The sequence below is a fragment of the Amborella trichopoda genome, chromosome 2 (genome assembly GCF_054954075.1).
Source record: "Amborella trichopoda isolate Santa Cruz 75 chromosome 2, AtrichopodaSantaCruz75HAP2 v2.0, whole genome shotgun sequence".
Taxonomy (NCBI): domain Eukaryota; kingdom Viridiplantae; phylum Streptophyta; class Magnoliopsida; order Amborellales; family Amborellaceae; genus Amborella; species Amborella trichopoda.
The window spans coordinates 47,496,460-47,511,109 of NC_142337.1; the positions used below are offsets into that span (position 1 = coordinate 47,496,460).

The 14,650-nt window shown below is 38.2% G+C and overlaps 1 protein-coding gene across 12 annotated transcripts in view; it reads right to left on the reverse strand.

Moving 5' to 3' along the window:
* The window catches only part of LOC18426405 (Met-10+ like family protein), a 52,362-nt gene that overhangs the window by 4,385 nt on the left and 33,327 nt on the right, over window positions 1-14,650 (reverse strand). For 4 of the 12 annotated variants that reach the window (XR_016049451.1, XR_016049450.1, XR_016049449.1 and 1 more), the window contains exon 6: window positions 9,726-9,813. The exons of the other annotated variants lie outside the window; for them this stretch is intronic. The gene's annotated coding sequence lies outside the window, so the exon portion shown is untranslated. The remainder of the gene's footprint in view (window positions 1-9,725; window positions 9,814-14,650) is intronic. 12 annotated transcript variants of the gene reach the window in all.

The following is a 14,650-nucleotide window of genomic DNA, read 5'->3' on the forward strand; positions in this document are numbered from 1 at the left end:
CAGAATGAGTATTTAAGGTAGGTTTGCCTCCTTAGGACCATAAGAATCTCAACCAATAAATACCATGGAAATATATGAAATTTTCACAAAACGTGCTAGCAATCATTCACAAAATGGGCTCCAATAAAATGATGATAATGGTGGTGATAGTGATGGTGATAGATTACAATGATAAACATGTCTAAATTTGCTTCAATCAAAATAAATTCCTCGCTCATAAATAAAGTATTTGACTCCCACCTATCTATAATCAATTCTTTCCAGTGCAAACCATGCATAGGAGCAAACCAAGGAAGGCAGGGTCTTCCCAGTGAAAGTCAATTTTTGGCTTCTAGTTACCCTTAAAACCGTAGAATTCTAGAAGCATAAAAATAACCTAAAAGCCAAACTGGATCAACATGCTGTTCTCATAAGAAAACATTGCCGTGTTATCCACAAATGAGAACTATGAACCATTCCTCATACCATGTAGGTATACCTTGGTAACCTCTTGAGGCCAAGCTTCCACAATGACTTGAGAATTCTGCCATGATCCTAAATAGAAATGCCAGAACAGGATCCCTTGCTCAAACCACTTGACGAATAGAGCATATGAAGGAATCTCTGGAGTGCCAAATACCATTACAAGAAAAGCTGGTTTCTCGAAATACAAGAACCAATCCACTAAATTCATCAGAAACCAAAACGTACACCAGAACATGTTAATGAAATAAGTCGCAACCAAAAGGGTAGTAAGCTACTATAGGTCAATTATACATATCGCCACCCACCCCAAACACATAGATAGATTCCAAGGAAGAAAGTGCCTCAAAGACTTGTAAAAGTCAAAGGCCCTTGACGAATCATTACATAAAATGGTACAATAACGACAATAACATGTGCATTCTTCCAGCCGACACCCTAAACACAACTTTCAACAGGCACCATCCAGACTAATCATTTTTTATACCTGAATGACCATCAAGAGTCTTTAGTAGACCATAGCTGAACCCCCTTGTTCCCATGATAAAAGAACAAGAGTCCCTCCAAAATGGCCCACAATGTCTCCCATTTCATATGACAAACTCCTGCAAAACAGCAGCCCCAAAACCATCCAAACTGGGGGCTAAGTTTGTAACTCTAGAGAGAATAAAACAAAAATATCAAGTCTAAGACAAAACTAATAGGCAGCAAATCAAATTCCACCTCCATGCATGACACCGTCATCCATGCATGACACACCCTCATCCAAATCATGACAGCTCCATGCATGACACCCTCATCCAAATCAGTCCAATGAAACCCTAATAGAAGTTTACTCGTACACCAAAAGGTCAACCAACGAAACATAATAGAGTGGTGCACCATGTAGTGCACATAGCAAACTAAATAATTAGTTTGAGGCACAACCGCATACATCAGCAGGCAGTGAACTATTCTCCAGTTCTCTTGTGATTTATATGGTAAAAAAATTGAAGCATTGGCACATGATCATTCACATAACATGTACTGCTTGGTAGTAAAAAAATAAAAGCCTAATTCTCTAAAATAAAATAGACAAGGAAAACAGCATAGGGAACGCTTCTAAGACATGACACAGGGTCTTTTAGAAGATCGATCAAGCTCTCCGTTCATTTTTAAAACTCTAGGGTATGAGAACGAGAACTTGGGACTAAGAAGACCTTACAGCCTAAAATTATTCCATTGCTTCCAACTACATAAACAACGAGAAAATCACCATATTACCTCAATGTAAACGTGTCTATCTCACACAAATACAGATTATCACAAAAGGCAGAGCCAACAAATTCAACACTATAATGGAAGATATTAGTGAAGATGGAACAACTAAGAGAGTTTCTCAATCCAACCCTGCTTATGACGATTGGGTATCTAAGGACCAGAACCTCAACAGTTGGACCACTCTTTCAGAGGAAAGTATTCCTCAAGTAATTAATTTACCAACTGCCACAGCATTATGAGAGGCCCTTCATGACTTACTTTCACATGAAGCAGAACCTCAATACTACATATTCGAAGTGAGCTTCATGCTTGTAAACAAAATAACTCATCGGCCTCAGAATTCTATAACAAGATATCCTCTAAGTGAAAGGTACAAGGTCCATTATGTTTTGAGAGGTTTCGAGGGTGATTATAGAGTATTTGTTTCCTTTGCGATGATGAAGACTCTATTTCCCTCGTTTAGAGAATTGTGGCCATTATTGTCACAACACGTAGCATTATTCAACACACTCACTTGGACAAGTCTTCTACTACAGATTCTAATCTTGTTTCATTGTCAAATAGTAATTCAACTGTTAATACAGGCTTAAGTTCAAATCATGGTAGAAGAGGTAGAGGATAAAAAGGAAGAGGACATGGAGCGGCGAGGTGGAAGAACTAATTTCTATCTTATCCAGGCTTGCTACTTACTCCTTCAATAGGATCATCTGTCACTTCATATGGTGGTCTTGTTTGTCAGATATGTGGAAGGAAGAATCATACAACCAAGTGCTTTTATCATTATAAAACCCAACCAGATGAAAGTCAAGTTCCTTCCCTAAATCATTTTTTAGGGAACTTAGCTATCACGTCACCTACAAATACAGGTTGGGTTGTGGATAGTGGTACTGTAAATCATATTTCAAGTGATAGTGGTATGTTCTCATCCTTAATTCCTTACTAAGGCAATGGCTCTACTGTAATTGTTGATGGAACCTCCCTTAATGTCTCACTCGTACAAGAAGTGTCACAGGTATCCAATGTTTCTTTGCTCATAAAATGTGACAAAATCTTCTTTCAGTTTCTCAGTTTGTCGGGGAAAATTATATTTCATGAGTATAAAGCTTCCTCCCCCCACAAGTGATTTTGTTTTTCTGAAGGAACAACAATCTGGGATAATGTGTGCGTCGAGGACAGCTATATATTTTCGAGGTTCAAGTTAAAAAGAAACGCTCATTGTTCTTTTCTTCTCTTAGTGTCAATAAAAATGCCAACGTTTGGCATCATCATTTAGGTCATTGTAGTTTTGTGTCTTTGTTATGTAAAGAGAGCTTAATTCCCTCTAATCTTGATATTCTATCTTCGTTTGTATGCCATGGATGTCAGTTGCGTAAGCATGTAAAACTTCTATTATGCTTCATAATAAAATAACTTCTGCTCCCTTTCAATTAATTCATTACGATGTTTGCTGTCCCGCTCCATATTCTTCTTCGTCTGGCTGTTATTTTATGTTATCTGGATATTCTTTGTTAAGAACAAATTTGAAGTGTATCAAATTCTAATAAAATTCAAAAATCTTTATTGGAAAACACTTCCAATCACCTATCTACTTACGTGGTGATGGAGGGGAGAACTTTCATCCCACAAAATTAGAACATATCTAGAGAATAATGGACTAAAAAAACAAATACCATGTACACACACATGAGCGAAATAGAGTAGCAGAGAGAAAACATAGGTCAATGATGTTGTATTGTTCATGATGTTTATGAATGATATTGCTAAACTTTTAGGGACAAAAGCATTTCGTGCAACAATTCATCTCATCAATAGATTGCCTACAGATGATCTACATGGAAAATCAGCTTACCAAGTTCTACTTGGGAAGGACCCTAATTATTCCACATTAAGCTCGTTAGAACGTTACGCCTATGCTCATGTTGATGAGAGCTAGAAAAAAAGGTTATCCCCAAAGGCAGAAGGGTATGTAGCTGAATACAGGGATACAAATGATATAGTGATTGAGAAGAGTTGTATCTCGAGACACGTAACCTTTGATGAAAGGAGGGTGTGTATGCCTCCTCATTTTATGGATGCAGATGAATCAAGGAATAGGGAAGTGCCATTGCACCATGAAATTCGTAGCCGACACATGAATCAACTTGTAGATGAGACACTATGTTTTGTTAATAAAGATGTAGATAGAAGTGGTGAGCAGCATAGTTTTGAGGGGGGAGATAATTGATGAAACTCCTCCAACACTTGGGGAAGAGCGCGAGGAATATATGGATCCGGATCCAAATAAAGAATGGTAAAATTGAAGAACCTCATAAATCAGCCAAGGACATTATAGTATATCAAAAAAGAAGGCGTGAAGGGAAGTAAAAACATAGTCCAAATGAAGATCCTCATAGTCCAAACGAAGACTCATAAAATTGACAACGTTCATAAATCAGCCAAGGATATTTTAGTATATAAATGAAGAAGGCGTGAACGACAGCAAGAAGATAGGCAAGTTGAAGCTCCAAAGAGCACTCAAAACCCATGCAGATCTATCAGAACAAAGCATCCAATTGATTTATGGTTAAGTTATGACACCTTCATTCATAATTTTCAAGTTTTTATGTGTAAAATTCTCTACATCAAAGAGCCTAGAACTTATTTTGAGGCAAGAAAAGATCAGTAGTAGACGAGGCTATGGCAGAAGAGATCAAGGCTATTAACATAAACAAGACTTGGGAGATAGACCTACAAATAAAATATAGTGGGCTGCAAGAGGGTTTATAAAGTAAAGCACAAGTAAAATGGCAGTGTGGGAAGGTTTAAAGCAAGACTCGTTACAAAAGGTTTAATCAACATGGACTTGATTATGAGGAAATATTTAGTCCTATGTTGTTAAGATAATGACAGTTCGGGTGGTTATTTCTCTTGCTTCAACCTATGATTGGTCTATTTTTTAGTTGGATGTCAAGAATGCCTTTTTGCATGGAAAGTTAGTTCAAGACGTCTACATTAAACAACCACTAGGTTTCCATGAACCGAATCTAGGAACTCATGTTTGCAGGTCAAAAAGATCTATATCCTCATCATCATTATCCAAGCCTTATCCCAATTATTTGGGGTCGGCTACATGAATCTTGTTCCTCCATTCTTCTCTATCAAGGATCATACCCTCAATAAGACCAAAAGTTATTGTATCTCTTTTCACTACTTCTATCCATGTCCTTTTGGGCCTTCCCATTGCCTTTTTAGAGTTTTCCACTTGAATCAAATCACATCTCCTAATGGTGTTGTCTTAGGTCTATGCTACAGATGGCCAACCCATCTAAGTCTACGTTACCTCATCTCATCGCCTAATGAAGCTACACCTAAGTTACTTTGTATGTATTCATTCGAAATTCTATCATTTCTTGTCTTGTCATTTGTCCATCTCAACATCCTCATCTCAGCTATGCTCATCCTATGCATATGTTGTTTTCTTGACCGCCCAATATTATGTTCCATAAAGCATTGTTGCATAAAGCATTGTTGGTCTTACATCTGTCTTATAGAACTTCCCCTTCGATCTCGATGGTAGGCGACGATCACATAAAACTCCAGACGCAGGTCTCCACTTTGTCCATCTAGCTCTAATTCTATATGCGTCATCTTCCTCAATCTCTTCATTCTCCTGGATTAGCGACCCTAGATATTGAAAACAATCTCTTTTAGGTATTCCTTAACTATTAATTCGAATTACTTCTGAAATGAGTGGCTATTTGGAATTCAAGGTATTAAATTCAAAAATTTTCTTTTCTTTTATTTGATATACCCGAATTCCACTTACATGGGCCATTATACACTGTTGTAAATTAAATTTAAAACCCTAAATACAAACTAGGATCTTTACTTTTACTGCCAAAGAAAATAAAAACCATTCAAGAGCAATAAATAATCTCCCACTACAATTCTGAGTACAATATATGTTCTTGAAAATTCTCAAAAAAAAAAAAATTGAAATAAGACTAAAAAATAATTAAATCTACTGAGAAGACTACTAGAAGATGCCTGAAGATACCTTCTCACTGCACACCTGATACCCTGATCGGTGGCACACTTTTGTCCCTTTTGATCTTGCTGGAATTTCAGTGAAGGGAAGCTTTAATAAGCAATATCTCTTACTCTAGGATTTTAGATAGCATGAAAACCTAACAAGGGTTTGTAGGAATCCTTAGGAACAAATTAGAGCTGGGCTTGAAGGCATAGAATCCTTTTATGGCTCATACCCCTTTTCCTTCTCCAAACAGCAAAACCCTAATTAGAGTTTCAATGTGCCACCCTTGTCTTAAAAAATTTTGGGTGGCATGACCCTTTTTAAAAGGGGGAGAGAGAAAAAATGAATTTTTAATGATAGAGAAAGAGACTTGGTGCATGGAGGAGGAAGAAATATGTCTTGAGAGAGTGGGGCTCAATGGTGTTTAAATAAAATGAATCTCTTCTCCTATTTAGATTATAATTCTTTCCGTAGGTATTGCCTATCCAATGACACAGCTTGTCCACTAGGAAGTTAGAAAATATGTGGGGCGTGATAGAACAAATCTGAGTCATTTATCCCACAAATCAGTTATCATGATTTTGAAAAGATTATTAGGAACTTTATCCCCTTATAATTTGATCCAAGTCCAATTTCTATTTAAATTAAAAATATAACAAATCCAAAACTTCCTAATATCTTTCTAACATTTATAGGAAGTCAAAATAATTAGAGTTTTGATCAAACCAAACTCTTAATTAAAACAATATCTTAATATTTAAAAAATTCCCATAAAATAACCTTTAACAAAAATGAAATGTCACATAAATAAAAGAAAGAGGGTGTGCCACCCAAGAGAGATTAAGTGGTCCCGACAATGGCCCACGTCCCACTCATGGGCGACACATGTGGGGCTCGATCCTGGGCCCCACATGCGCCATTCCAAAATTCAAAAATTTATGAGAATGTCGTTTAGAAGGATTTTACAGCAGAAATAAATTTTCAAAATTCTGAAAAATTGTAAAAAATCATAAAACCATTTGTAATACGAAAATAGAATATTTTAGAAGTGGATTGGTACCAATTGGTCAAAATTAACGACAACATAGGCACTCTAATTGACCCAAGAACCATGATCCACTACTGTTTGCTTGTCCAACCCAACAGAGACCCATGAACCATAATCTTGATGCATTGGCTCATGATTGACTTGTTAAAGTTGGACAAGAAACAGTAGAACCATAATCATGGAATGTAGATTTCAGCCCCCTCCTTTAAGAGCAAGTCCAACACTTGTCACTACAGTGTAAAGGGAGTACTCTCTATGCACATGTATCGTGTCCCTCTAGAGGGTTGTTTCCCAATAATGCGTTTATCATGTGTACATGCCATACATAATGTTGTTGAAGCTTTTGCCTTTGCTCTCATAGGCCTACAACCACACACAGGAAACCACACAGTTCTCCTGGCCTATAAACATCATCCCTAGGCATTTCTCCGACCTCAATAAGGGATGACCCATGGTAAACCCTACTCGATAGTGCCACATGCCTAGGGGTAAGGGTCTTGGACATAACCAGGGCCATAACATAAACCGCCCCACCCATGGTCAGTCAACACATACTCTCCCACTAAAGTGCATATTCCACTATAAACTATCATTTTTACATGCTCTCTAGGCCTTTAAAAGCCACAAAACCCAACAGCTTCCTCGTTTCTACTCCCATTATTTCGTTTCTACTCCCATTATTTCTAAACTTGCATTTCACATATTCTAATTTAGTCTTGCTAATTTAAAATCTTTAAATTCTAGAGCATCCCTCCATCGTTCTGACTTTGCATTGATGCTGCCTCTAGTCTCATTGATCAAAACTGTCATCCACAAACAACATACACCACGGTACCTCATCTTGTAGGTGCCTGGTTAACTCGACCGAAAAGATCTATATATGGTTTAAAAATGTCCAAGAATGTGGTTTCAATTGTTTCATAATGCGTTAAAAGAAAGGGGTTCTATCAAGACAGCATCAGATCATTCATTATTCATTTGTCACAACAAGGAAGATGTCATTGTCATTCAGCTTTATGTTGATGACATTACAATTACTAGGAGTTCTATAGACATAATTGATAGCATCAAGAAATTTTTGCACGATAGATTTATGACGAAAGACTTGGGTTAGTTGAGATATTTCTTGGGAATTGGAACAAATCTAAATGAGAATCAAATTTGGTTGTCTCAGCAAAGGTACGCTCTAAACCTTCTTGAAAAGGAAAATATAACTAATTGCAGGCTGTATTGTACACCAACTGCTCTTAATAAAGGATTAAGGATATCTAAAGGACAGCCTTTATATAATCCAGTGAGATATAGAAGTTTAACAGGGGCATTATAGTAGCTCACTCTCACCAGACCTGAAATATCATATGTTGTTAACCAAGTGTGTCAATTTATGCATGCTCTCGTTGACACTCACATGGAAGCATTGAAGAGAATACCATATATATAAAAGGAGCAGTGCATCATGAGCTGCTCTATTACATAAACAACACTAATAAATTGAACATTATTCTATAGATGGGTACATTGATGCAGACTGTGCTGAAGATATAGAATCTAGAAGATCAGCTAGGGTGTATTATATTTTCTTGGTAAATATCTAATTTTATGGAGAAGTAAGAAACAGAAAATTGTTGCAAAGTCTAGTACTAAAGCTGAGTATTGAGCACTAGCAGGTATAGTTTCAGAGATTTCATGGCTACTAAATATTATTTCTTTTTTCAGAACAAAATATGCAACTCAACAGCTTACAGTGATTATATGAGTATCCTAGCACTTCCAGCAATTTCAGGTATATTACCATATTGTTTGTGAGAAAATTGAAGCTCAAGAGATAGGTGCTTGCTTTATTGGGACAGAAAATCAAATAGTTGATATATTCACCAAACGGCTTGGAAAAGGTGGACACAAGTACTTAAAAAACAAGTTGTACATGTCAAACATGATGTACAAGTTGAGGGGGATTGTTAGAATGATCTATGTGTTTTAAGTGGTTTATATATTACAAAGCCATTTGTTGTTATGTATAAGGGCAAACTTGTCCTTACTCAAGATATAATATTATATAAAGATTGTATACTATGAGACCATTTATCTTTGTTACAAGGAGGTCACAGTTGTAACTTGCCATTAGATGTCAATTTGTATGGCTTGGGGTATGGCACAAAAGTCTGTAATTTTTTTTTTTGAAATTTTAGTCAGTGACACAGCTATTAGATTTAGAATATGACAGAAAATAGTGATTGTGACCTCCTTCTATTAAAAGTGAATGTTCTCTTTGTATACTTTTCCTATTATATGTATTATAATACAAGAATTAGGGCATTACCCCAGTATGTGTTTTCATGGGAGAACAGTGTGTGCCTCTGTTATCTTCTTCACTATATTTTTCAGGCAGGCCTCCTAAGCCCCTTTGGTGTGGGGGGCTACCTAGACTGCTTTGGCGACCCGCCTAGACGGCTTGGCAGTCGAATTTTCCAAGACAGATATGGACTTAAAAAACTATTGAGAGCATGGTCTAAGAAATCCATTGAAGCCTTTGCTGAAAAGGGTTCAAAAGAAGTCAAGCCGTATCATATGGGCAAGCTTATGTAGCTTGCAATCACACGACCAGATACATCTTTTGCGGTTAGTGTAAGTTACGTCAATTTATGCATGCCCCACGAAATCCTCACCTAAATGATGTCTATCATTTCCTAAAGCATCACAAGCCATCTCCAAATTGTTATTAATTGATTCATGGTCATAACGAGTGTCCTGATATACACTCATGCAGATTGAGCTGATACTCAGACTGATAGAAGGTCAACTACAAGTTATTATGCCTTTTTAGGTGGTGATTTTGGCAGTTTAGTTTCATGGAAGAGTAAAAAATAGAACGTAGTCCAGATCAAGTGTTGAAGCACGATATAGGGCCATGCCACTTGGAACTTGTGCAATTATGTAGCTTACAACTATACTGGCCGATCTGGGAAATAAAGTTCAGTTATGAATGACCCTTTATTTTGATAATGAAGCAGCGATCCACATTTTGTTGACCCTGTATATCATGGGAGAATAAAGCATATCAGAGTGAACTGTCATTTCATAAGGGAAAAAATAGCAACAGGAATATTTTGACGGAAAAATCAAGAGACCATCTAGCAGATATCCTCACAAAAGCAGTTGCATATGATGGGCAACAAGATGTAGACTATATAGTTATCAAACTAGGTATGTGATGCAGAACAAAATTATTTTCATTTTTAATTTTTGTTTAATTTCAAAAGATGCATCTTTTACTTTTAATTCTAGGGTTTTTAAGTTTTCTAAGGATTCCACTTTTTATATATTTCGTTTTATCAAGGGTAAAAATGCCATTATGAATTTTGTGTTTAAGTTGGGACTATTTAGTCACTTTTGCAATTATCTAAGGCTAATTCGCATTTTGTACCACAATTAAATTATAAGTACAGGTGTGTGGGGCCCTATTGACTCATTCACGTGATTTTTAGAGAGACGAAATATAGCTTTTAAGCTTGTTGGGCCCTAGCCAGTTTTTTTTTTTTTTTGAATGAGTTAATAAGCCCTAGATGGGGTTTTGTGGTGGAGAAACCTCAAGTTTCTCCAATTGAGTGATTGTGTTTGCTTGAGCTCGATGATTTTATAGTATATCAATTTTGTTATATTAATTTGGTATCAGAGCTCATATTTCTTCGACAACAAGCCCAAGGAACTACAACCAAGTTAGGTTTTACTGATTTTGGGCCAAGGTTTGCTGATCTCAGCCCAAATTTTGCCAAATTGAGCCTAGATCTTGTTGATTTCACCTAGGTTTTGTTGATTCTCTGCCTCGGGTTTGTATTTTGGTGAATCCATGGTAGAAGGAAGGGGCCAAGGGAGGGAATTCTCATAGATTTACCATGTGATCCTAGAGATGAGGCAATGGAAGACCTTAGAAGGCAAGTTCAACTGCTTATGTAGCATATCACGAACATCAGTCACTAGCAACGAAATGACCTTTCCGCCCAAGAACATGTTGAATACAACCCTTTTCACCACCATGCTCCATGTAGGAAGTCAAGTGAAGGGGAAAGTGAAGAAAGGCCTAGAAAGTGGAGGACATCACTCTGAGTTTTTGATATGAAGGTTGATCTTCTCGATTTTTGACGATAAGCCTCATCCCGAAGAATTTTTTATTAGTTAACCAAAGAGGCTACTTTAGTACCAAGAAGTTCCTGAAAATAAAAGGGAATTTATTCCCCAAACCCATGAAAATCGTCGTGATGGTTTGGGTGAGGCAATCTTGAGAAAATTTTTGATGAAGCTAGTGATCCTATTTTTGCTAGTGATCCCATCTTTAACGAGGGTCCTATTGGTGATAATGATTTGGTGGGTGACATCTGCAGAGAACAATAAAATGAAGGACTCCAAAGAGAACCAATAGGTGAGGTTGCCGATTTGGTCATCAAATCTAGAGCGCGTTATGAAGATGCTCTCTGAGTTTGTTCTTGGGTTGAAACAAGCTGCATGTCATAACTGCTCCATCGACATACAAAGACCCTTTCCTCGACAAATTCTCAAAAGAGTTTATGAGTATATTGATTGCAAAGACTATGTTGTGATGCACAATGGCTCTAACTTTATTGAGCCAACAACCCACAGATCCTAGGATTCAAGGCACAATGTTCAATTTGAAGAAGACAATAGTTTTAGTGCAGATCATCTTATTTCAAAACTCGAGGACGAGTTTTCTCCAACCATAGGAGATTGATGCAGGTCATTTCTTTTTTTTAACCTGTTGTTTATTTCAAAGAATGTGGGTTCAATATTAATTTTAGGATTTATTTTCTGGATTTTAAAGTTTTTTAGGAATTCTAGGGTTTTTTATATTTTGTTTATCAAGGGAAAAATGTTTTTACAAAGTTTGTGTTCAAGTTGGGACTATTTAGTCAATTATGTAAGTAGCTATGGCTATTTTGGAGTTCGTACCTAAATTAAAAAATAAATGGAGGTCGATCGAGCTTTTATGGCTCATTCACGTGATTTTTATTACAGATAAATAGAGCTCTAAGATGGCGAACCCTAGTACAATCTGTTAGTGTGTATTTTTTACGCATTAATTCCCCAATGCAAATAATAGAGGAGGCGGTTGCAACCCAATCCTGTGGGTGCTAGTCATGCCCATGGACTACGGAAGATCGCTCACAAATAAACATAATTTTGGAAGAATTTGAAACGATGTTATTCTTGCCTCAAAAAGCATCTGAGGGTGGCATTTGATGTCCCAAACATGCCTAACAAGTTTCGTCTCAATTAGACAAAGACAAAACAAAACACAAAACGAAATTTCATTTCCAATGCTGCTCTCTAACATGCACAAAGTACCTCATAACTAGAGTATATTGTAAAGGTCTCATATGGTCATCAGACCACCACAGATAGACTTAGAAGGCCCAAAAACCCCACAATACCAAGTTTCGGCTCTTTCGGACACATCGGGGGCCAACTTTCTTAAAATGAGCAGGTCGTACACTATGCTTGAGGGGCCTCAAGGAACCAGCTTCCATTTATGGAAACTGTATTTTCTAAGAACAAGATTTCTTGTGAAAGTCATCTCTTCTTCAACTTAAAGTCAATTGAGCCCAAATTTCAGTATCTTGTTCATCTCATCAAGATGCATGTTTCGACATATGGCATGGCCCGAGAGGTCGCCTGGAAGGGAAGAAATTTTAGAGAGAAGTTTAACTGGCAAGCAAGAAATACAGAATTTTTGAAGCACAATATCCCTTTACTACATGATTGTCCCTCGCAGCCCCGACATCGGAAAACCATAAGAGCGGGTCCGTTGCAACCTTGACTCAAAAGGGATTCAATTTGAGGCAAAGTTTTCTCAAGATTGAAGTCAGGAAGGCACGTTTTTCGGTTGCCGGAAAACCATTTTCTGACAACCTTCAAAATTAGAAAACTGATCAAATGGAATCCAAATCAAGGGGTTTTCGTTGCAAAACGATCACAACGACTTCCGCTTCAATTTGTGATAAGAAAGATGACCAAAAACATGACAAAACAAGCAAGATCAAAGGTCAAAATTTTCAAGTTTAGGGGTTTTGATCGAATTTTTGAACCAAGGTCAAAAGTTCGCTTCAAGCTTCAAATATTATATCAAAAACGATCGTCTCGCAATGATTTACACTTCTACGGTGTTAGATCGCTCAGAATGTTGTCGGAATGCAGCGAAAATATGCCCGAACCATGACAAAGGCAAGAGGCCCCTTTTTGGGGATGGTCTTGTCATTTCCACAAAAGTGTGGAGGGGCAAAATGGACATTTTTGCATAAAAACGAAATTCACTTTTAGTTCATTTTAATTGTATTTTTCATCAATAAGGTCTTTTGAGCATCCACCCATATTTGTGGATGACTTTATATAAGCATTTTTACTTCATTTGGTAAGAAGGTTGGCAAAGTTGAGATTAAGATCAAGCTTTTTTCTCTTTGAGCTTCTGTTTTTGCCTTCCTTTTCATTTCAAGAGAGAGGAGAGAGAATATTTTTTACTTTGAGAGAGATACCCTTGGACTACCAACATCCCATACCCCACACTTTCAAACTTCTCACTTCCATACTCCATAGACCCTAACCCATACACCCTAGACCACCCATCTCTACAAACTTGACCATAGTCCTCACCTAACCCTACCATACTTCTTAGATCATCAACCTCCACCATAAACCATAGTCTCCATTTATCTCAAACCATACACCCCTTAACGTATACAGTATACATCCTAGCCCACTCAGGTTCACATGCACCGAGACCTACACCTTAACCCTCTACCCCAAGATGTTAGCCATTGTCAAGGAGTACCCAAAGGACCATTTAGGAGTACACCTAGCCACCGGGTTCAAGCCACCAGTCCACTTGCTAGGTACTTGTCACATTCTCTATCTTCTTCTCCCTTTCTTCTTCTTCTACTTCTTTTTCTTCTTCTTCTTCTTTATTCTTCCTCTTTCTTCTTTCTTCTTCTTTCTTCTTTCTTCTTCTTCCCCTCTCTCTCTCCTTGAGGAAGCGGCCCTACCTCTCTCTTTCTCTCTCCCTTTGCCTAAGAAGCAGGAGGTTGGGCTGCCCACCTCCCCCCCCCCTCTCTCTCTCTTTCTCTCTCTCTCTCAACTCAAGAGGCAAGCGGCTGGGCCACCCACCTCCCCTCTCTCCCTTTCTCTTTCTCTCTCTCTCTCCTCCCCTTGAGAGGCAAGCGGCTGGGCCACCCACCTCTCCCTCTCTATCTCTCTCTCTTTCTCTTAAAGCTCAACCACCCAGCTCTATCCCTCTCTCTCTCCTCACGAGGTAGGCAGCTAGGCCGCCCACCTCTCTCTCACTCTCTCACCTCCCTCTCTTAATCTCTCATTCTCTCTCCCACCTCTCTCTCATCTCTTTCACCTCCCTCTTACCTCTCTTTCACTCTCTTTTTTTCTCTCCTCTCTTCTGACTCTCTCTTCTCTGCTTCTTCTTCTATTCTCGCTACCACTCTTTAAGGAAAACCGTGCACTAGGTCAACCTTGGGGCTCTCGAGTGCCAAAGAAGTTTGTTCCACTTCATTGTGCCTCCAGGGTATTAGGCTTAGGCCCAGTACCTTTCCTGAGATAACCAGAATAACCTCCTAGGGGAGGTGACGCTGGAAGGCTGCAGGATTGTAGAGTGGTTCTCTTTTCCCCTTTTCTTCATTTCTCATTTCTCCCCTCTCCACTCCATGAGGAGGCCCGTGCACTAGGTCGACCTTCGGGCTCTTGAGTGCCCAAGAAGTCCGTTCCTTTTTGCGATGCCTCTGGGGTATCAGACTTAGGTCTGGTACCTATCTTGAGATAACCGGAATAACCTCCTAGGGGAGGCGACGCCAGAA